General features: G+C 42.1%; 1 non-coding gene across 1 annotated transcript; it reads right to left on the reverse strand.

Moving 5' to 3' along the window:
• Window positions 1-4334: 4334 nt before the first annotated feature.
• LOC140894212 (small nucleolar RNA R71) lies at window positions 4335-4440 on the reverse strand. Its single transcript, XR_012153757.1, has one exon. It is a non-coding gene; the product is annotated as a small nucleolar RNA R71 (small nucleolar RNA).
• Between the last annotated feature and the right edge of the window lie 7077 nt (window positions 4441-11517).

Here is an 11517-nt window from a genome sequence, read left to right on the forward strand (position 1 = left end):
CTGGGCTTTGAGTTCCACTGATGTGGGCCACTGAGGTGGACTTTGTGTGCCATACCTGCCTGGGCTTTGAGTTCCACTGATGTGGGCTTTGTGCGCCAGACCTGCCTGGGCTTTGAGTTCCGCTAATGTGGTCCTTGAATTCCAGACATGTCTGGGCTTTGAGTTCCACTGATGTGGGCCACTGAGGTGGACTTTTTGTGCCAGACCTGCCTGGGCTTTGAGTTGCACTGATATGGTCCTTGAGTGCCAGACCTGCCTGGGCTTTGAGTTCCACTGATGTGGGCCACTAATGTGGACTTTGTGTGCCAGACCTGCCTGGGCTTTGAGTTCCACTGATGTGGTCCTTGAGTGTCAGACCTGCCTGGGCTTTGAGTTCCACTGATGTGGGCCACTGAGGTGGACTTTGTGTGCCAGACCTTCCTGGGCTTTGAGTTCCACTGATGTGGTCCTTGAGTGCCAGACCTGCCTGGACTATGAGTTTCACTGATGTGGGCCACTGAGGTGGACTTTGTGTGCTACACCTGCCTGAGCTTTGAGTTCCACTGATGTGGTCCTTGAGTGCTAGACCTACCTGGGCTTTGAGTTCCACTGATGTGGGCCACTGAGGTGGACTTTGTGTGCCAGACCTGCCTGGACTTTGAGTTCCACTTATGTGGTCCTTGAGTGCCAGACCTGCCTGGGCTTTGAGTTCCACTGATGTGGTCTTTGAGTGTCAGACCTGCCTGGGCTTTGAGTTCCACTGATGTGGGCCACTGAGGTGGACTTTGAATAAAGGATGTTACCAAAAATCACGGGGTGTTCCATAAAACAAAACTGACTCTTGCAACATTCAAAAAACAAAATTGACACTAAAACAGGACTGGCCCTGATGTAAACAAAACAGGACTGACTGTAATGCAAAAAGACGGCTGGTTGAAAACCAGCTTAGTAAGATAATATGACGAGACCCGAGCTGAGCTACTAGGGATAGTATTTTTTTAAATTCTGAGCATTCCACGGCCTTTTTTCCCTTTTTTTCCTTGGGGATCTTCCAAGTAATATGCAGCTATTCCAGCTTTTCCTATCACTTTGAATGGGCCTTCATACTTGGCCTCTAGCTTTCCTCTTTCCCCTGGATGTTGTATCTTTCGCATAACCAGGTCTCCCTCCTGGAAAACCTTAGGGTATACTCTTTTGTTGTAGGCCCGGGTAATTCGTTTGCGATAGGCCACAAGCCTAATTGCGGCTCGGGACATGTGCTCTTCAAGTAAGTCCAAATCCATTGCTCGCAATTCTTGATTGTTTTCCCCATATGCCATTATCCTAGCGCTCTCTTGTCCAATTTCTGCTGGGAGAACAACTTCAGTCCCATAAACCATACCGAAAGGAGTTTCACCCGTACATGATCGAGTTGTAGTTCGGTAAGACCACAATACGGAAGGGAGTTCCTCCGCCCACTTGCCCTTGGCTGCATCCAGTCGTGTCTTAAGAGCCTGGACTATCGTTCTGTTAGTAACTTCGACCTGTCCATTCCCTTGTGGGTATGCTACAGAGGTGAAAACTTGTTCGATATTCATTTCTTGACACCATGCTCGGACTTTGGATCCACAGAACTGTCTTCCATTGTCTGATGCTAACCTGCGAGGGATCCCGAAGCGGCACACTATATTTTTCCATAGGAAATTGAGCACTTCATTCTCTGTAATTTTTGCCAGGGGCTCAGATTCCACCCATTTGGAAAAGTGATCGACTGCGACCAACAAAAACTTCCTTTGCCCCATGCTAACATGGAATGACCCTATAATATCCATCCCCCACTAATCAAAAGGACAAGTTGCCACTACTGCCTTCATATATTCTGCGGGTCTCCACTGTAAGTTAGCATGTCTCTGGCAATTATAACACGAATGAACCAGATCTGAAGAATCTTTCCGCATAGTAGGCCAGAAGAATCCCGCCAAGAGTTCTTTTCGAGCTAGGGCAAGACTGCCCAAGTGACTGACACAAGACCCTTCATGAATTTCTCGTAGTACATAATTAGCCTCGTCAGGACCCAAACATTTTAACAAAGGCTGAGAGAAAGATCTTTTAAACAAGATCTGATCGATCATGACGAAGCGAAGAGCCCTTCTAGCTTTCTTATTATCGCTTGGTAGTTCTTTCTTAGATAGATACTGATATATATCATATCTCCAATCTCCCTCTGGTACCTGGGCTATAATATCATCAAGAGTTTCCAGCTGAGAAACAAGCTCCCGACCTGGAACAATGGGATCAGGTCGGTTGCTGAGGGCACTGGTGATAAGTGCATTTTGTGCACTTAATTTGTATATGGTTTTACTTGACTTTTGGAATTTATTGGTAGATATTGCGTGAAATTATTTTTGTTTTTGTGTTTGTAGGAAGTTATGGACTTCGATGTGTTCAAGTGGAAATAAGCTTAAAAGATGGAAGTTTACAAGGAAATTCAAGAGTTGGAAAAGAGAAGAAAAAGGCTGAGTTCGAGCTAAAGGGGCGCCCGCCCTATTCATAGGCGCGCCCGCGCTGTTATTGAAAAAACCCAAGAAGAAAAGTCGAGCTGAGGGCGCGCCCGCACTGACCATAGGCGCGCCCGCGCCATTGAAGAATATTCAAAAGTTTGTTTTGCGAATTGGAGGCGCGCCTGCCCTATTCCCTGCGCGCCCGCGCCGTCGTCTATTTGGAATATTAGAGTTCGACTGTTTATGGAAACTTTGGGGGATATATTTGGTATTATTTTGGACGATTGTTAGGTCATATTTAAGGGATTTTTCTGAGTCATTAAACTATCTATCAGCCGCCAATACACACAATATTCTAGAGAGAACTTTTGTGAGTTTTTGGAGTTGAAGAATTGAAGATTGCTTGGAACGAAGACGAAGACTTTTTGACCGAACACGGAAGAAATACTACGGCTTTGTTTCTTCTTTTTATTTTCTTTTGATTGTTGAATTATGTTTGAGATATTAAACATGATTTGGTTTTTATTGAATTCGAGCATGAACTAAAATTTTCTAGTCTAGAGGTTGACGTAGCTTGGTTGAGACATATTCATGAATCTTTGATTTTAATGAATTGAATTTCTATAGATTAATTGTGTTTCTAGAATTGAATGTCTTCTTAATTTACTGGCCATAAATTGAGTTGTTATATTTACTTAGAATCATTGCTCGGGAGAGGGGATTTTGAGTAGGATCAATAGGAACTACACTGTTAATTGTTTATATAGCTCGGGAGAGTATATAGCTTTAATAGAACCTTTAAGGAACATCATTTTACACATATCACTACATCTAGATTTTTAATAGGGATATTGAAATCGAATTGTAGTTGATACACTCTATTTGTTGCTCGGAAGAGGGGAATAGAATAATCTAAGTGTTCTTGGTTATTAATAGAAGGAAATTCATAAAATAGATTAATAAGGATTGAATATTGTCGAGACCAAGTGAAATCAAAACCTCTGGACTATTTTTCTCTGATTGATAATTTCTCAAAATTTGTGTGTGTGTGAGCTTGATAATTTCTCATTATTTATTTTATTTCTTCTGCAAAATTCTCTAAGTTTGATTTTCTAGATAAAATTAAGACTATTTTAATTACAAGTATTGAATATTTTCATTTTACTTCCTGTGGGATCGACACTCTCTCTTTCACTATACTAAAACTTGACACTCGTACGTTTGCGAGTAAAATTTCACAACAATTTTTTGGCGCCGTTGCCGGGGAGTAATTTTGATTATTGTTTAGTCTTGTTACCAATTAGTCGAATTTTTAATTTAGAGTTTTCTTTATTTTAATTTAAGTACTAATAAATTGCTATTGTTCTTAATTGCAGTTTATGCGAAGATCTCAAAGTGCGAATTCTTTGCTCTTTGATCCAGAGATTGAACGAATTGCAAGAGCTTTGAGAAAAGCTAGGAGAGAAGAACAATTAAACATGGCTGAAGAAGATGTCAATGAATTGCCTTTGGTGCCAATTAGAGATCATTTCAGGCCAACGATCCAGGCTCACTATTCTGGAATCGCTAGAGGGACAATAAATGCCAACAACTTTGAGTTGAAGCCGGCCTTAATCAACATGGTTCAGCAGAACCAATTCAATGGAACTGCCACAGCTGATCCTCACTTACACTTGCGCACTTTTCTAGAGATTACTGATACTGTTAAAATAAATGGTGTTTCTGAGGATACAATACGCTTACGTTTGTTTCCTTTTTCTCTCAGGGACAAGTCACGGAGTTGGCTGCAGGCATTGCCACTAGGACGCATAACAACTTGGGAGGGCATGGCTGTGAAATTCTTAGAGAAATTCTTTCCACCATCCAAGGAAACCCAGCTGAAGATTGAGATCAGTACCTTTCAACAGCATGATTCAGAACAGCTATACGAGGCATGGGAAAGGTACAAAGATTTGTTAAGACGTTGTCCTAATCATAATTTTGCAGATTGGGAAGAAATAGAGTTTTTCTACAATGGACTGAATGTGCCTACAAGAATGTCTGTGGACTCTGCTGCTGGAGGTACCATATTTGCCAAGGACCCCATTCAGGCTTATGATATGCTGGAACAGATGACTATCAATAGTTATCAATGGCCATCTGAACGTATGGGAGTCAAGAAAGGAGTGTACAGTGTGGATCCTCTTACATCCATTACTGCACAGCTATCTGCGTTGAGTACACAAGTGGCTTTTCTGAACAAGGTGAATATCGCAGAACCTGCAGGTGTGTCGGTTGCCATAGATGAATCTCATCCACCTGAGGAAGCTCAATATATCAATCCCAGAGGCTATGGAAACTATCGAGGTAACCCTCCTCCTAATACTTATCATCCTGGTTTACGTAACCATGAAAACTTTTCTTATGCCAACAACAAGAATGTGTTGAAACCCCCTCCGGGATTCAATACAAATCAAGGGGAAGGTAAAGCATCGTTGGAGGATGTGGTGTCTACATTTGTTACTGAATATAACAAGAGGATGTCGAGGACTGAAACTCGAATGGACAGCATGGAGACACACATGTGTAGTTTGGGAGCTATGATGAAATCCATGGAGACACAGATTGGACAGCTTGCAAATGCTTTGAAGGATCAAAACAGAGGACAGTTTCCCAGCAATACTGAAGTGAATCCAAAAGAGCAGTGCAAAGAAGTTGAGTTGAGAAGTGGGAAGAAGTTAGAAGAGAAAGAGCAGAGCAAAGCCAAAGAAAGTGAAGAACCAGTGACTGAAGAAATTATGGTTGAAGAGCCCAAGAAGAAAGCTGAATCTAAACCGATGTACAAGCCACAACTTCCTTATCCACAGCGGTTTAAGAAGAAGGCACTTGATGAACAGTTTTCCAAGTTTCTAGATATCTTCAAGAAGATACACATCAATATTCCATTTGCAGATGCCTTGGAACAAATGCCTAATTATGAAAAATTCATCAAATATGTAATGTCTAAGAAGAGGAGATTGCAAGACAACGAAGTGGTGAATTTGACAGAAGAATGTAGCGCAATCCTGCAGAAAAAGTTTCCACAAAAGCTGAAGGATCCAGGGAGTTTTACTATCCTTTTTTTTTATTGGTGGTTCTAAGGTAAATAGAGCTTTATGTGATTTAGGAGCCAGTAGAAATTTAATGCCTTTTTCTGTTTACAGGACTTTGGAGCTTGGAGAAGTCAGGGCGACCACCATCACATTACAGCTGGCTGATCGGAGTATCACATACCCACGGGGTATTATGGAGGATGTTTTGGTAAAGGTCGATAAGTTCATATTTCCAACAGACTTCGTGATTTTGGACATGGATGAAGATGAAGAAACTCCCTTGATTTTTGGGAGACCTTTTCTAGCTACTGCACGTGCATTGATCGATGTCCACAAGGGAGAACTCAAACTTCGAGTTGGTGGTGAAGCGGTGATTTTTAATATTTATCACACCATGAGGGGCCCAAATGAGGTAAGTACATGTAAGAGCATTGAAATTATTGATTCTCATAACTCTTTTTCATGTGCAGGAAGTACTGATCCGCTCAAACGATGTTTGGTGGCGGACGAGGTGGTTGATAAGGAAGAGGATTGGGAGTTACATGAACAAAAAGTATTCCTAGACAGCGCTCCGAAAGAAAAAATGGTGAGTTCTAAGGAATCTGAAACATTGGAAAATAGTGCACCAGAGGTATCCCCTGAAACTCATGATCTGAAAGCATTGCCTGCACACCTATGTTATGAATTCCTTGGTGAAAATTCTACTTGTCCTGTTATTATATCTGCTCATTTGTCTGCTGTAGAGAAAGATAAGTTGCTGGGAGTTCTGAGAAATTTTAAAACTGCTTTAGGATGGTCAATCTCGGACATTAAGGGTATTAATCCAACAATTTGCATGCATAAAATTTTGATGGAAGAGTCTTATACCCCTTATGTTGATCATCAGAGGCGATTAAATCCCTCCATGAAAGAGGTAGTTAAGAAAGAAGTTCTAAAGCTGTTGAATGCGGGAGTGATTTATGCTATTTCTGACAGTAGTTGGGTATCTCCTGTTCAAGTGGTGCCTAAGAAAGGTGGGATTACTGTGGTTAAAAACGAGAATAATGAGTTAATCTCCACACGTACAGTAACTGGCTGGCGAGTATGTATAGATTATAGGAAGTTGAACAAAGCTACTCGTAAGGATCATTTTTCACTTCCTTTCATTGATCAAATGCTTGATAGACTTGCTGGTTATTGCTATTACTATTTCTTAGATGGTTATTCAGGCTATAATCAAATTGCTATAGCACCGGAAGATCAGGAGAAGACTACTTTTACGTGTCCCTATGGCACGTTTGCTTTCAAGAGGATGCCGTTTGGACTGTGTAATGCACCTGCAACTTTTCAGCGGTGTATGATGGCGATTTTTGCAGATATGGTGGAGGACGTGATGGAAGTGTTTATGGATGACTTTTCAGTATTTGGTTCCTCTTTTGATCATTGCTTGCATAATCTATCTCTTGTTTTGCAGAGGTGCCAAGAAAAAAATTTAGTTCTTAACTGGGAAAAATGTCACTTTATGGTTCAAGAAGGCATTGTCCTTGGACATAAAGTATCATCCAATGGATTAGAGGTGGATCGAGCCAAAGTGGTTGCAATTGAAAAGCTTCCACCTCCGAAGAATATCAAGGGCATCAGAAGTTTTTTAGGCCATGCAGGGTTTTATCGGCGTTTCATCAAGGATTTTTCTAAAATCACAAAACCCCTGTGTAATTTACTTGAAAAAGATTCTACATTCATTTTTGATGATGATTGTTTGCAGGCCTTTGAAAAGATCAAGACGGCATTGACCACAGCACCCATCATGATTGTGCCGGATTGGAAGGCGCCCTTTGAGCTTATGTGCGATGCTAGTGACTATGCAGTGGGCGCGGTATTAGGCCAAAGGAGAGATAAGATTTTCAGAGCTATATATTACGCCAGTCGCACCATGGATGCCGCACAGCAAAACTACACTACCACCGAAAAAGAGATGCTTGCAGTAGTTTTTGCTTTTGATAAATTTCGTCCATATTTAATTGGTACTAAAGTAGTTGTTTATACTGACCATGCAGCAATTCGCTACTTGTTTGCCAAAAAGGATGCCAAGCCACGCTTGATAAGGTGGATTCTACTTTTACAAGAGTTTGATTTTGAGATCAAGGACAAGAAGGGTAGCGAAAATCAAGTTGCTGATCACTTGTCAAGATTGGAGCTAGAAGACGTGAAGGAGGAGGAGAGCATAAAGGAATTGTTTTCGGATGAACAAATCTTTGAGGTAAGTTCCTTTATTCCATGGTTTGCTGATATTGCGAATTTCTTGTCTTGTGGTGCTATGCCTCCAGAGTTGAATAGACATCAAAAGAAAAAGTTTTTCCATGACGTTAAGTTCTAATTGTGGGATGATCCCTATGTTTTCAAACGTTGTGCCGATCAAGTGATTCGGAGATGTGTGGCGGGGCAAGAGGCAAATGAAATTTTGGAACAATGCCATTCCTCCCCCTATGGAGGACATTTTGGAGCCACCTGAACTGCTGCTAAGGTACTACAATCTGGTTTTTATTGGCCTACGTTGTTTAAAGATAGTTATACCTTGGTGAAATCATGTGATACGTGTCAAAGAACGGGAAATATTTCAAGAAGGCATGAATTACCCCTCACAAATATTTTAGAAGTAGAATTATTTGATGTGTGGGGTATTGATTTTATGGGTCCCTTTCCCCCTTCTTTTGGGTACACTTATATTTTATTAGCAGTTGATTACGTTTCGAAATGGGTGGAAGCCATTGCCACCTCGACTAATGACGCTCGTGATGTAGTTAAATTTTTGCAAAAGAATATCTTCACGAGGTTTGGAACTCCACGAGCAATAATCAGTGATGAAGGTACGCATTTCTGCAATAAGATTTTTAATACCTTGCTCACTAAGTATGGTGTCAGACATAAGGTGGCGTGTGCATACCATCCGCAAACCAATGGCCAAGCGGAGATCTCTAATCGGGAAATCAAGCAAATCTTGGAGAAAACGGTTAAGACAAATCAGAAAGATTGGGCAATCAAGTTAGATGACGCCATTTGGGCCTACCGCACCGCATTCAAAACGCCCATTGGGATGTCTCCTTACAGGCTGGTTTTTGGTAAGGCATGTCATTTACCTTTGGAGTTGAAGCACAAGGCATTTTGGGCTATCAAGAAGCTAAACATGGATCTCAAAGCATCCGGGGAGTTGCGGAAACTGCAGTTGAATGAATTGGATGAATTTCGAAGTGAAGCATATGAGAATGCCAAGCTATACAAAGAGCAAACAAAGAAGTGGCATGATAAAAACATTGTGCATAGGGAATTCAAAACGGGTCAGAAAGTTTTGCTATTTAACTCTCGTTTGAAATTATTTCCAGGGAAGTTGAAATCGTGATGGTCCGGGCCGTTTCTCGTTGAGACTGTTTATCCACATGGTGCCATTGAATTGCGATGTACAGATGGAAGAGTTTTCAAGGTCAATGGGCAGAGAGTCAAGCACTACTTTGGCAATGAAGTACCACCCGCATCCAGCACATTTCTTAATGATCCCAACTAAAGACTGGTGCAAGTCGGGCTGCGAACTTTAAACCAAGCGCTTTTTGGGAGGCCACCCAATTTTTTTTAGTTTTTGTTTTTGCTTTCTCGTTTTAATTTTTCTTTTTAGTTTTTACTTTTAATTTTGTTGTTTTGGACGTAATTTGGTTTTTTCTATAATTTTTGCAGGATTTTGGATACCAATCTCGAACCGAAGGGGCGCCCGCTCTATTAATTAGCGCGCCCGCGCCGCTCTAGCATGACAATGGTGAAATTTTTCGAGCTCAAGGCGTGCCCTCCCCTCTTTCAGCGCGCCCGCGCCGTCCCTGTACCATATTTGTGCCAAATTTTTCGAGATGAAGGCGCGCCCGCCCTTACCACCTGCGCCCGCCCCGCCCCTGCTAATACAAAACTCACAAAACAAATCGAAGGCGCGCCCGCCCTTACCATACGCGCGCCCGCCCCGACACCGATTTCTTCCATATAACCTACTCTTTTCTTTCCTTTCTCTCAAATCTTTTCCCTAATTTCTTGTCCACCTTCTTCCTCACGATTTTTTCCCCTCTTCTATTGTTATAATCGGCTCGTCTATATCTTCATCTCCACCCCCCACAATCTAATTTCTTTCATCATCTATTTGACGCGGGACGGTCGAACCACTTTTATCCAGGGCACGCCTCATTTAATTTTTGGAGGATTGTACATTGGGGAAGCTTTTGATTATCTACTCTTCTCGGACCCATATGGAGTAATTCGTTCTTTTGGTACTTCTAAAAGTGTTTTGGGTGGTGAGTATTTAGAAATTTTACTCGTGCGATTCGTGGGTCTTGAAGTCTTAATTGATTAATCGATCTTTGAAGTGTGAATTCTATTGGATTGTTGTGGAAGCGGTTGTTGTTGTGTGTGGATTGTGGATTAGATTTAAGTTTGGAGAAGTTGTGATTGTGGTAAATTGGTTAATTGTTGCGTGACTTGTGGTGCACTAAGTGTTTGATTCATGGCACCAAAGAAGAAACAAAAATCTGTTGCATCCTCTTCTCATGCTAATCCGGAGCCTGAGCCGCAGCGTTTCTGGAATGAGAGTGCCGAACAGCATTATCAAAATTGTCTAGGCAAAACGATATTACCGGAGCGTGGGTTTGATACGACATCGGGATTTGGGAACGATGAGTTTTTGAATACAATTGGTAGGGCTGTGAATGGGCGTCAATGGTTAAATTTTGTTAAGCCACCTCAGGATGCAGTCGTCCCAGTCGTTCGTGAATTTTATGCGAACTTGAAAGTAAAGCACATGCAGTTGAAAGTGCTTGTCCGAGGCCAGCTGGTGCCTTTTGATGCTCACACTATTAACACCCTGTACAACCTTTCGCCAGTATTTCACGATGATTATGCGGAGTACCGAGCGAATGAAGTGGATTACGCGGCGATTCTGAGCCGTATTTGTGTTCCGGGCACGGAATGGCGCATGGGCCGTGATCATCAGCCTTCCAAGTTGAAGAAATCCGAGCTAATTCCTGATGCTAAGCTGTGGTATAACTTTGTGTGTGCTCGTCTTAAACCAACTGACCACGAGCATGAGGTGACACGAGAACGAGCGATTCTTGTTTATTGTATTTTGGAGGGCAAAGAAATCGACTTGGGACATATTTGTCAAGCAACTATTCAGGGTGTGGCAGCAGGTAAGACGACTGGTGGGTTTGCATTGCCCGCACTTATCACTGATCTTTGTGAAGCGGCTGGAGTTGAGTGGGGCCAAAATGAAGAATTGTTGAAAGCTACTACTCCGATTTCTTGTCAAACTCCTTTTCGCATGATACCGGCTTCTGAGCACCGAACTCGCGTTGAGAGACGAGATTTTAATGAGAGAGCAGCTGCACGAAGCGGCCCTGCACCCCGACCTCAGGTTCCCCCTGTTGCGCCCGATCGTGTTGCTCTTCTGGAGGATGAATTGAGAGCGCACCGTCAAGAGTTTCGGACATTTCAGCAGACTACTGGTGTCTTTATGGACTACATGATGGATTTTACAGATGCTTTGAGACATCAGTTTCCACAAGCTGCTAGTTCAACTCATCCATTTCCTCTGTATCCACAGTGGCCGCCCACTTTTGGCCCTTCAGGTCCGTCTCATGATGATGCCGCTGATGATGGCGACGACCACTGACGGTCTTCGTTTGTGGTACATGTCCTTTATGCTTTCTTGTTTTAATTCCTTGAGGACAATGAGTGTACTAAGTTTGGGGGAGTTGTGTCAGTTCTGACGTTTATTTTTTTTGTTTAGTTGCTTTTGCTTTTGTTTTGTTTTTATTTTTAGTTGTTTGGTTCTTAGGAGTTGTGTTGTGTTGGTGTGTGGCTGAATTTGAGAAATTTATGTAGTTGTGGTTTTTTTTTTTGGTGAATGATGTTGAGAAATCATAATGAAATGGATTGATGGCCAATGATGTTAATTTTTGTTTTGTAACTGAAGTCCATGA

This window comes from Henckelia pumila, chromosome 3 (assembly GCF_033568475.1).
Source record: "Henckelia pumila isolate YLH828 chromosome 3, ASM3356847v2, whole genome shotgun sequence".
Classification (NCBI taxonomy): Eukaryota; Viridiplantae; Streptophyta; class Magnoliopsida; order Lamiales; family Gesneriaceae; genus Henckelia; species Henckelia pumila.